General features: G+C 48.5%; 1 protein-coding gene across 3 annotated transcripts in view; it reads left to right on the top strand.

Annotated features, from left to right (window-relative positions):
* GAL3ST1 (galactose-3-O-sulfotransferase 1) overlaps positions 1-12,919 on the top strand; it is a 177,647-nt gene that overhangs the window by 84,816 nt on the left and 79,912 nt on the right. The gene's annotated exons all lie outside the window — the stretch shown is intronic.

Here is a 12,919-nt window from a genome sequence, read left to right as displayed (position 1 = left end):
GCCCGGTCGTCTTACTCCTGGGGGTTAGCCCTCTGCCCCAGGGGTTGCTCGTTTAAATTACAGAACCTTGTGTAGTGCCCCGCCTTTTGACAGCGGCGGCAGATGGGTTGTCCGTCCTGGTCGTAGTGATCGCTGTTTCTCCCTCTGGTCGGTGGAATTCTTCTCTGTCGTCGCCACGGGACGTCATCTGGACTGGAAGCCAGCTGGATCTTTTCCTTGGGAGACACTTGCATGGCCTGCACGGTTTTTGTTAGTGTAGCCACACTTTTGGTCAGCTCCTGGACCTAAAGGCGCAGGTCTGCAGATGGATCATTATCTAGGTCTGCGCGTCAGCCTCCACAGGTGCTGGGGGAAAGGACGCCACCTCCTGGTGGTATGTGATAGCTGGACGCCGGAGGGATGCAGTGCCACTTATGATTGATTCTCGCAGCACCCGGATGGCTCTGTCTTTAAATTGCGCAAAGTCCAGATCAGGGTTTTGCAGAGCCATAATGCGCAGCTGTGTCCTGTGAGCGCTGGACAGGAGCCCCTCAATAAACTGCTCAGTTAGCAATCTGTCCTCATTATGCACACTGTCGGGGTCTACCTGTTTGATGGCCCGCAGCGCCTCCTGCAGGTTTAGAGCATAGTCCCGTACACTGTCCTGCACCCTCTGTTTGCACCCGTAGAACTTCATCTTTATTTCTGCTGCGGTGCGGGTGTCAAAGGTATCCTTCAAACGGGCCAGTATTTTCTTGACAGTGCCTTTGTCTCTGCCCGTCCAGGACTTCACTTCTCTCTGGGCTGCACCGATTAGCTGGCCTATGAGGATGCTGACTTTTTGCTCTTCAGACAGGGGGTACACTTTAAACTAACTGCGCAGTCTCTCCTCAAAGTCGTTCAGGGTGTGCGACTCCCCTGAGTACTGGGGCAACCACGCCGCCCCCGGTATGTACGGCATTGATAACGACATTACAGTGGCGGCGGCCGCGCCTGCGGCTGAATCCTCCCCCCGGTTCGGCATCTTCCTCCCCCCTAGTGAACCTCAGCCAGGCCCTGGGCATCTGCTGACGTACCAGTTTGCTGCTCTGCAGGCGGAAGGATCTCTTACCCGGCGGTTCCGAATCGGGCTTCTTGCTTCCCCTCGGCGGGCGGCAAGCCACGTGATAACACCGTTTAGTAAAGTCTATGCAAACAGGACCCGGTTATACCGGGCTTCGTGAATCCTGTTCGTGACGCCAAGTTGACGCGCCCCCTAGGCCGTGGGGTACTCGGTGCCGGGCCGGTCGTTGCTAGGGGAGATGTCACAGTGGCGGTGACCCGGTCCGTGACCCAGGGCGGTCAGTAAAAAGGGGATTTTATAGTTTTTATGTACAATGTTCGTGATGCCACCTGTGGTATGCGGCTAAAGGGAGCCGCCGCTGCGGAGCAGGTCCTCTAGAGCTGATGTTAGTGCAGCAAAGCTGGTGTGGCTCTCCACAGGTAGAGCTTAGCTCCAGGGCAGTGTAGATGTTATAGGTGATGCTGGGCGTTGTAGTGCAGGGTTTGATGGCGCAGCAATAATCAGTCCACAACTTAATGGCGGTTTCCTCTTATCTTTACTGGCGGTGATTAGGCAAACCGGGACTAGGATACTGGCTAGGAGTGGAAGTCCGGGCAGCCTGGAAGCAAGTAAGGAATCCACCTCACCAGGTGAAGTTGGAGGCCTTCCCTTTACACTAATCTTTTGGCCCTGCTGCTTGTAGCTGTGTGGTGGCCCTCATCCCTGAGTGCAACGTTTCTGTGCTCACCCGTATGGCAGGCAGCTCGGGCCTTGCTCATGCGTCGCTCCCACGTGGCGGTGCTGGGCCCTGCGGTGCTGCTGAGCCTCCGGGCGTCTGCTGGGGCCAGGAGACCTGCAGTCTCCTGCCCTCCGGTTTCTGCTGCTGGGCCTTCAGTGCCCCACAGCCTCGGACTCCCGTGTCCGGTTCCTCTGTGTTGGTTCCTTCTGGGGTGAACTGCCGCGCAGCTCCTCTCTCGTCGACGTCCTCACTTCAACTCCTCACACTAAGTCTAACTAACCCCGCCCCCAGATCCCAGTTGCCAAGGGGAGGTGCTCCCCTTGCTGGTCTGGAGCCAGGACAGTGTTGCATGCTTAGCAAAACCTAATTATGGGACCCCTGCTTGCTTCCAGGCATGGCATCACCTCTTGTGAGGGAGGCAATGCCACTGTGGCAACCGGACCCCTGGGGTGCCACATATGTCCCTTTTCTCCTGGGCACTGATATTGGATGGTTGTCTTATGTTTGTGACTAGGATAGTGCATTTGACCAAATGTCTGAAATAGTCTATATATATTTATCCAAATGAAGGTTTGTGTCCAGTCTGACCTCTTCTTGGTTGTCAAGATCCCTCTTCCTTCTGTCCAGGTGAGTTCTGAGTCTTCTAAACTAATTTTCCATGTTGCTGCAAAGTTCAGTATTATCTAGGGCCTTAGTAGGACAAAATGAGAGCCCTCTAAAAAGCACAGCCAGCTCCACTTTATTGGGTTTATAATCTGAGCGATTGATTACAAAGTTAGATGCTTTTGTGTCTGTAATGGAGTAGTTGTCAGGTTTTGGCTTTGTTTTGTAACTGTATCGAGTCCTGAATTGAGGCACAATTTTCCTTGATATGAATCAGGAGGGTCCGTAGTTTGTAGTAGTATTGTAATTTTTGCTCTGTGCTTTCTCCCCCCATACTGTCTCCTCAAACTATTCCCCTCAATAGTATCCTCACATGTTTCCCCCTTCCTCCTCATACTATCTTCTCTGGCATCCCCTTGGTAACCATACTGTCTCCTCGTATATATACCACCTCCCACATCCCCCCAATTCCCCCTACTGTCTCTACACATATCACATCACCCTCGCTCTCCATACTGTGTCTGCACCCATTCCTCCATTCATCATACTGTGTCCACATATATTTCCCTCCTTCGCTCCCCATACTGCGAACGCACCCATCCTCCCTATTCTGTGTCTACACAAACTTCCTGCAAGCACACACTAAATCTCCCCCACACTAAATCTAAATATATCTTCGTTGTCTTCAGCTCTGGAGCACTTACCCCCAATGGGCGCCTCTGCAGCGCCGGAAAGTGACGTCAGCAGCGTGATCACATGACCTGATCACATTGCTGACGTCGCCCTGACCCAGCGGTCAGAGCTTCAATTGTACTCACATCTGAAAGTACAGTTGTTCACTGGGAGCCAGCACGCTGCACGTTCTGTGAGCCGACTGTCAGTTTGACAGCCAACTCACAGAACAGCCGACTCTCAGTCCAGTCGACAAAATGCATGCTTTGCCTACCCCCCTCCCCCCCATCCTAGACACGCCTCTAGATAAACATCTCAGTTACTAAACAAAGTCAGAATGTTTGTTTCCAAAGTGGTAAGTGTATGTACACTACCGTTCAAAAGTTTGGGGTCACCCAGACAATACTTTTATTTATCAAATGAGTTGCAAAATGAATAGAAAATATAGTCCAGACATTGACAAGGTTAGAAATAATGATTTTTATTTGAAAGAATATTTTTTTCCTTCAAACTTTGCTTTCGTCAAAGAATGCTCCCTTTGCAGCAATTACAGCATTGCAGACCTTTGGCATTCTAGCTGTTAATTTACTGAGGTAATCTTGAGAAATTTCACCCCATGCTTCTTGAAGTCCCTCCCACAAGTTGTATTGGCTTGATGGGCACTTTTTGCGTACCATACGGTCAAGCTGCTCCCACAACAGTTCAATGGGGTTGAGATCTGGTGACTGCGCTGGCCACTCCATTACACATAGAATACAAGCTGCCTGCTTCTTCCCTAAATAGTTCATGCATAATTTGGAGGTGTGCTTTGGGTCATTGTTATGTTGTAGGATGAAATTGGCTTCAATCAAGCGCTGTCCACAGGGTATGGCATTACGTTGCAAAATGGAGTAATAGCCTTCCTTATTCAAAATCCCATTTACCTTGTACAAATCTCCCACTTTACCAGCACCAAAGCAACCCCAGACCATCACATTACCTCCACCATGCTTGACAGATGACATCAGACATTCTTCCAGCATCTTTTCAGTTGTTCTGCGTCACACAAATGTTCTTCTGTGTGATCCAAACACCTCAAACTGTGATTCTTCTGTCCATAAACTTTTTTCCAATCTTCTTCTGTCCAATGTCTGTGTTCTTTTGCTCATATTAATCTTTTCCTTTTATTAGCCAGTCTCAGATATGGCTTTTTCTTTGCCACTTTGCCCTGAAGGCCAGCATCCCGGAATCGCCTCTTCACTGTAGACGTTGACACTGGCTTTTTTCGTGTATTATTTAATGAAGCTGCCAGTTGAGGAGATGTGAGGCGTCGATTTCTCAAACTAGAGACTCTAATGTACTTATCTTGTTGCTCAGTTGTGCACTGGGGCTTCCCACTTCTCTTTCTACTCTGGTTAGAGCCTGTTTGTGCTCTCCTCTGAAGGGAGTAGTACACACTGTTGTAGGAAATCTTCAGTTTCTTGGCAATTTCTTGCATGAAATAGCCTTCATTTCTAAGAACAAGAATAGACTGTCGAGTTTCACATGAAAGTTCTCTTTTTCAATGTATAGAGTGTATTTCTGATTCATTTAATGTTAGCTTCATTGAAAAAAAATGTGCTTTTCATTCAAAAAGAATGAAATTTCTAAATGACCCCAAACTTTTAAATGGGTAGTGTATGTATATACAGTGGGTACGGAAAGTATTCAGACCCCTTTCAATTTTTCACTCTTTGTTTCATTACAGCCATTTGGTAAATTCTAAAAAGTTCATTTTTTTCTCATTAAAGTACACTCTGCACCCCATCTTGACTGAAAAAAAAAATGAAATGTAGAAATGTTTGCAAATTTATTAAAAAAGAAAAGCTGAAATAGCACATGGTCATAAGTATTCAGACCCTTTGCTCAGTATTGAGTAGAAGCACCCTTTTGAGCTAGTACAGCCATGAGTCTTCTTTGGAATGAGCCAACAAGTTTTTCACACCTGGATTTGGTGATCCTCTGCCATTCTTCCTTGCAGATCCTCTCCAGTTCCATCAATTGGGTTTAGGTCAGGGCTCTGGCTGGGCCAGTCAAGAATGGTTGTTCTGAAGCCACTCCTTTGTTATTTTAGCTGTGTGCTTAGGGTCATTGTTTTGTTGGAAGGTGAACCTTCGGCCAAGTCTGAGGTCCAGAGCACTCTAGAAGAGGTTTTCATCCAGGATATCTCTGTACTTGGCCGTATTCATGTTTCCTTCAATTGCAACCAATATTCCTGACCCTGCAGCTGAAAAACACCCCCATAGCATGATGCTGCCACCATGTTTCACTCTTGGGATTGTATTGGGCAGGTGATGAGCAGTGCCTGGTTTTCTCCACACATACCACTTAGAATTATCACCAAAAAGTTCTATCTTCGTCTCAATAGACCAGAGAATTTTAATTCTCATAGTCTGGTAGTCCTTCATGTGTTTTTGAGCAAACTCTATGCAGGCTTTCATATGTCTGGCACTGAGAAGAGGCTTCTGTTGGGTCACTCTGTCATAAAGGCCCGACTGGTGGAGGGCTGCAGTGATAGTTGACTTTGTGGAACTTTCTCCCATCTCTCTACTGCATATCTGGAGCTCAGCCACAGTGATCTTGGGGTTCTCCTTTACCTCTCTCACCAAGGCTCTTCTCCCACAATTGCTCAGTTTGGCTGGACAGCCAGGTCTAGGAAGACTTCTGGTGGTCCCAAACTTCTTCCTTTTAAGGATTATGGAGGCCACTGTCCTCTTAGGAACCTTGAGTAATGCTGAAATTCTTTTGTAACCTTGGCCAGAACTGTACCTTGCCACAATTCTGTCTCTGAGCTCCTTGGGCAGTTCCTTTGATCTCATGATTCTCATTTGGTCTGACATGCACTGTGAGCTGTGAGGTCTTATATAGACAGGTGGGTGCCTTTCCAAATCAAGTCCTATCAATTTAATTAAACACAACTGGACTCCAATGAAGGAGTAGAACCATCTCAAGGAGGATCACAAGGAAATGGACAGAATGTGACTTAAATATGAGTGTCTGAGCAAAGGGTCTGAATACTTATGACCATGTGATATTTCAGTTTTTCTTTTTTAATAAATTTGCAAAAATTTCTACATTTCTGTTTTTTTTCAGTCAAGATGAGGTGCAGAGTGTACTTTAATATATACACTGCTCAAAAAAAATAAAGGGAACACTCAAATAACACATCCTAGAGCTGAAAGAATGAAATATTCTCATTGAATACTTTGTTCTGTACAAAGTTGAATGTGCTGACAACAAAATCACACAAAAATCATCAATGGAAATCAAATTTATTAACCAATGGAGGCCTGGATTTGGAGTCACCTCCAAAATTAAAGTGGAAAAACACACTACAGGCTGATCCAACTTGGATGTAATGTCCTTAAAACAAGTCAAAATGAGGCTCAGTATTGTGTTTGGCCTTCACGTGCCTGTATGACCTCCATACAACACCTGGGCATGCTCCTGATGAGGTTGCGGTTGGTCTCCTGTGGGATCTCCTCCCAGACCTGGACTAAAGCATCCGCCAACTCCTGGACAGTCTGTGGTGCAACGTGGCGTTGGTGGATGGAGCGAGACATGATGTCCCAGATGTGCTCAATCGGATTCAGGTCTGGGGAACGGGCGACCCAGTCCATAGCTTCAATACCTTCATCTTGCAGAAACTGCTGAGACACTCCAGCCACATGAGGTCTGGCATTGTGCTGCATTAGGAGGAACCCAGGGCCAACCGCACCAGCATATGGTCTCACAAGGGGTCTGAGGATCTCATGTTGGTACCTAATGGCAGTCAGGCTACCTCTGGCGAGCACATGGAGGGCAGTGTGGCCCTCCAAAGAAATGCCACCCCACACCTTTACTGACCCACTGCCAAACCAGTCATGCTGAAGGATGTTGCAGGCAGCAGATCGCTCTCCACGGCGTCTCCAGACTCTGTCATGTCTGTCACATGTGCTCAGTGTGAACCTGCTTTCATCTTTGAAGAGCACAGGGCGCCAGTGGCGACTTTGCCAATCCTGGTGTTCTGTGGCAAATGCCAAGCATCCTGCACGGTGTTGGGCTGTGAGCACAACCCCCATCTGTGGACGTCGGGCCCTCATACCACCCTCATGGAGTCGGTTTCTAACCGTTTGTGCAGACACATGCACATTTGTGGCCTGCTGGAGGTAATTTTGCAGGGCTCTGGTAGTGCTCCTCCTGTTCCTCCTTGCACAAAGGTGGAGGTAACGGTCCTGCTGCTGGGTTGTTGCCCTCTTATGGCTCCTGGTATCTGCTCCATGCTCTGGACACTGTGCTGACAGACACAGCTACCCTTCTTGCCACAGCTCGCACTGATGTGCCATCCTGCATGAACTGCACTACCTGAGCAACTTCTGTGGGTTGTACTGTAGACACCGCCTCATGCTACGTACCTCTAGAGGTGAGAGCAATGGCAAAATGAAAAAGTGACCAAAACAACAGCCAAAAATGATGAGAGCAGAGAAATGGTCTGTGGTCACCACCTGAAGAAGCACTCCTTTATAGGGGGTATCTTGCTAATTGCCTATCATTTCCACCAGTTGTCTGTTCCATTTGAACAACAGCAGGAGAAATTGATTCACAATCAGTGTTGCTTCATAAATGGACAGGTAGATTTCACAGAAGTGTTATTGACTTGGAGTTGCATTGTGTTGTTTAAGTGTTCCCTTTATTTTTTTGAGCAGTGTATATTATAAATGCCAGGGGTAGCCATATCAGTGGTGCAACCTGTGCAGGGGCCTAAGAGGTGAGGGCGCTCATTTCTGTCTCTAAAGCAGGTGCAATTTTGCATTTTTGAGGGGCTCTTGGGCTGCAAAGGGCTCATATCTTGTTCTTGCACAGGAGTCCTTTTCTGTCTGTGTCTGCCAGTGATAGATGCCATAAATAAGATGGCATTTGTTGTTGTTCAAACCAATATAAATTTTATTGTTTTCAAGCAGTATTTCTATAAAGCCCAAAGTTGTTCAAAGGTCACCTTGTACAACTCATGTTTCATTCATATTGGGGCACTCAGGTCATACTTGTCCATTAATATTAATTTGCTGCTCAGATTTCTCTCATGTGTAGCACACAATATTCAAACTAGTGTTCTGCTCTAACATGCACCCTCTGCAAAATAGTACATTCCTGCCTATATCTTTATATACTAGCTGATTATGAAGTTATAAATAGTCCAGGGGGTTTATTTAACCCTTTCAATACCCGGACAGTTTTCATTTTTGTTTTTTCCTCCCCTTGTTCTAATAGCCATAACTTTTTTATTTTTCCATTTACATAGCCGCATGTAGGCTTCTTTTTTGCAGGTACTTAAAAAATACTTAAAAATATGAAAAAGTGGGCTTCTTTTCTCACCACTGAGCAGAGGTTTTTATTGAGATAATTTTGAAAGTACTTTTGGCATTTTGATTGCTTTTTATTGTTTTTGGGATTTTTTTTGGAGGTGGGGAGTGTGGCATTTCAGCTTTTCTTTTCGATATTTAAAAAAACTGTTTAAATAATTTTATATTCTGGTAGATCTGATTTTTTTCAGACCAAATACACACGTGGTCAAAATTGTTGGTACCCCTCGTTTAATGAAAGAAAACCCCACAATGGTCACAGAAATAACTTGAATATGACAAAAGTAATAATAAATTAAAAATCTATGAAAATGAACAAATGAAAGTCAGACATTGCTTTTCAACCCTGCTTCCACAGAATTTTTTTTTTTCAATTAAACTCATGAAATAGGCCTGGACAGAAATGATGGTACTCTTAACTTAATATTTTGTTGAACAACCCTTTGAGGCTATCACTGCAGTCAAACGATTCCTGCAACTGTCAATGAGACTTCTGCACCTCTCGACAGGTATTTTGGTCGACTCCTCATGAGCAAACTGGCTCTGGCTGTTCTGTGATAATTGATATAGAGCCTGTTACAGAAGTGATTACACAGGATAATGTTGCTACCTTGTGGCCAGAGGTTGCACCTGCGCAGGGTGTGATGACAGAGAAAAAGACTGAGCCTCCTGTGTCCCGCCCTAGAGAGTCACGTGACCAAAGTGGGAAGCAGGAAAAATGCTTGGATGGACTCAAAGGCCTGCGGACAGGACTTAGGGAAACGAGGGATCGTCATCGTCAAGGAAGGTTTCGGCTCCGAAACCCCAGTGATAGTTGGAATGAACATCTTGAAAGACCTAGATCTTATGCTGTTGACAAAAAAAGGACCCAAATACTGGCAGAAAGTCACCAAACATAAGCCAACTCGTCTGGCGTTCCAGCGCGTAATCCGGACCGTTGGACTTCAACAGATGGCAGAGGAACAACTACCCCTAGCCGCCATTACGGTGCCACGCCATACTCGGATTACTTTGCCCGCTGAAAAAGAGACAGTCATTTCCTTACCCCTTAACACCCACCGACAACTTGAGGGGGTTGAAGTGTTGATCGAGCCGAGGACCCCAAGTGGGGGTAAACTAAACCCACTAGTTGCTCGCACTCTAGCCGTCGTGAGGAACGGGAGAGTCCCTGTCAGGCTAAACAATACCGCAGACGTAGGCCTAGCCCTTGAAGCCGGCACTCAACTTGCCTGGGTATATGCTCTACCCACGGAAGTGAATCCCATTGGGCCCCTAGAATTCACCCCGTCTACAGAAGGCGACTGGACGGTAACCGTCTCAGCCATAAACGCTCAAGTAGACGATGAAGACATTGGGCGAAAACTACGGGAAAAAGTGCAGCTAGACACGTCTCAGTACACCAAACAAGAAGTGTCTCAAGTGGAGGAACTCCTGCGGGAACACCAAGACTCCTTTGCAAAGCATGACACAGACTTTGGGTGTACCACCAGTATCCAGCACGAGATACCCACGGGCGATACCCCCCCTATCCGCGAGAGGTACCGGCAGATACCACCTCAGCAATACCAGAAGGTGAAAAGCCTGTTAGAATCTATGCTACACGCCGGAGTGGTACGTGAAAGCCAGAGCCCGTGGGCTGCAGCCGTGGTGATAGTCAAAAAGAAAGATGGTTCCCTAAGGTTTTGCGTGGACTACCGTAGGCTGAACGCTTGCACTATCCGGGACTCATATCCACTTCCTCGGATCGAAGAGTCACTGACCGCCCTGAAGAAGGCCAAATATTTTTCGTCCCTAGACCTGGCCAGTGGATATTGGCAGGTTCCAATGAGTGAGAAGGACAGGGAAAAGACCGCCTTCATCCTTCCCATGGGCCTGTATGAGTTCGACCGGATGCCATTCGGCTTGAATAACGCACCGGGGACCTTTCAGAGACTAATGGAACGCTGTCTGGGGGACTTCAACTTTGAGTTTACGCTGATATACCTTGACGACATCGTGGTATACTCCGCCACCTTTGAAGATCATCTTCACAAGCTTGGCCAAGTGTTCCAGCGCTTGAGGCGACACGGCTTGAAGTTGAAGCCCAGCAAGTGCCGTCTGTTCCAGCAGGAAATCGACTACTTGGGTCACCGGATCTCGGCCGAAGGCGTCCAGCCCTCTCCGGAGAAGATAGCAGCCGTTCAAGAGTGGCCGCAGCCAACTACCGTCAAAGAAGTCCGGGCTTTTCTGGGGCTAGCAGGCTACTACCGTCGGTTTGTCAAGGACTTTGCTCGGCTTTGCTGAACCACTGCATGAGGTTCTCCGAGGGACCGCGAACAGCCCCAGGGACGACGCATCAGTTGGGGGCCTGACCGAGAAAAATCCTTTCAGGCACTTAAGGCTGCTCTAACATCACCCCCTGTTCTGGCATATGCAGACTACACATTACCGTTTCAGTTGCACACCGACGCCAGCCTTCAAGGTCTAGGGGCGGTCCTCTCTCAAGTTCAAGATAATAAAGAACGCGTGATAGCCTATGCCAGTAGGTCTCTCCATGACACCGAAAAGAATCCCGTCAACTACAGCTCCTTCCGCTTGGAACTCTTGGCTCTGACTTGGGCTATGACGGAGAAATTTGCCGGCTATCTGACAGGAGCGGAGGTGCTGGTCATGACGGACAACAATCCTCTTGCCCACCTAGAGAATGCCAAACTAGGGGCAATGGAACAGCGCTGGATGGCCAGGCTCTCTAGATTCCAGTACAAAATTAAATACAGAGCGGGGAACGAGAATCAGAATGCTGACAGCCTGTCTAGAGTGACATCATCCCCGCCAGTTGGGGACCGGGATGAAGAGTTGGAGGAAGATGAGATGCCTGACTTTGCCCGGCTCGCAAAGCAAATAGAAGATAGCCGCCAGTATGCGGTAGGAGGGATTGAAGCCGTAGTGGGATCTCCCCTGTCCCAGCAAGAATGGGCCAAGCTTCAAGATCGAGATCCCGAGCACGTCTTACTGAAACAGTATGTGAATAAACAAGAGAAACCGCCCTCCGAAGTGAGAGCCCGACTATCGACCGGAGCCTTGGGTCTGCTTGCCCAGTGGGATCGGCTGATCGTGAAAGATGGAGTCCTGTGACGCAGGGCCCTTTTATCCCATATGCTGGAGGAGTGTTTGCAGATTGTCGTCCCGGTGCAGTTGGCCCATGAGATGGTGGGCGAAGCTCACAGGAGGAACGGCCACTTCGGCATAGACAAGACCCTCCGGTGGACCCAGCAGTTCATTTTTTGTCCGGGGCTCCGTAAGTTGGTTGAAAACGTCTGTCAAGCATGCCGTACCTGTGAATTCCACAAGTCCACGGAGCAGCGTGCCCCCGTCCAGACTATTAAGACGTCGAGGCCCCTCGAGCTGTTGATGGTGGACTATCTGTTGATCGGAACGGCGAATAGTGGCTACCAGTACTGTCTGGTGATGGTGGACCACTTCACGAAATTCGCTGTCGCTGTTGCTACCAAGGATCAGACTGCTGAATCAGCTGCACAGGCTATCTGTCAGCAATTAGTTCAGGTCTACGGGTGTCCGGAGCGGCTACACTCTGATCAGGGGGCTTGTTTCGAAGGGCGAGTCATTGAAGAACTCCAACGGATGTATGGAATCAAGAAGTCCAGGACCACCCCTTACCATCCACAAGGGAATGGTGCGTGTGAACGCTTTAACCGGACCCTCTTACAACTGATCCGGACTTTGGCTGAAGACAAAAAGCCCGACTGGCCTCGATTCCTCCCGGAACTGCTGTGGGCCTATAATAATCAGGCCCATTCCGTCACCGGATACACCCCATACACCCTTCTCTTTGGCCGTCCAGGCAAAGACATCCATGAGTCTAGCTCCGAAGAAGATACCTGTGGTACCTATCCTTCCTGGCTACAAACACACCGCCAGAAAATGGAGACTGTCTACCGGCTAGTAGGCCGACAAATTCAGGATCAAGTGCACGCTGACCCACTTCCGGTACAAGAAGACCCACTGAATGTAGGTCAACTGGTCCTAGTCCGAATAAAGAAGCCGCAAGGGAAACTCCGGCCCAAGTGGGAGACCGAAGTCTATCGAGTAATTGGACAGCTGTACCCCGGTGGCCCCGTCTATCGAGTGCAGGGCGAAGACAGCGGCAGCATCCGAACTTTGCACCGTAATATGTTGCGCCCCTGCCGTTCCCAGCCTGACTCCCCTACTGTGATACCTAGAGAGATGGATATCACTAATACTGTCGGAGACACTGACCCCGGGGATGTAGAGACTGAATGCATGCCTACCCCTCTCCGTCCGACTGACGCACTTGAACCGATTACCTCCTCTACTGACATGTCGACTGGGAAAGAGAGTGGGGTGACTGATAGGAGAGAGGGGATCCAACCCGTTAGGCGGACAACGAGGACCACTGCAGGGGTACCTCCAGGACAGTCCTACAGAGACCAATATGTGTGGCCCTCTTCCCAGCCGCCCCCTGTCACATCCACAGCCATCGCCGCCCTGGAGCCGGTCGTTGGCAGG

This window comes from Phyllobates terribilis, unplaced genomic scaffold (genome assembly GCF_046119375.1).
Source record: "Phyllobates terribilis strain yellow unplaced genomic scaffold, ASM4611937v1 Scaffold_1__5_contigs__length_1240528914, whole genome shotgun sequence".
Taxonomy (NCBI): domain Eukaryota; kingdom Metazoa; phylum Chordata; class Amphibia; order Anura; family Dendrobatidae; genus Phyllobates; species Phyllobates terribilis.
Note: the sequence above shows the minus strand (reverse complement) of the source record. Positions and strands in the feature narration are given on the sequence as shown.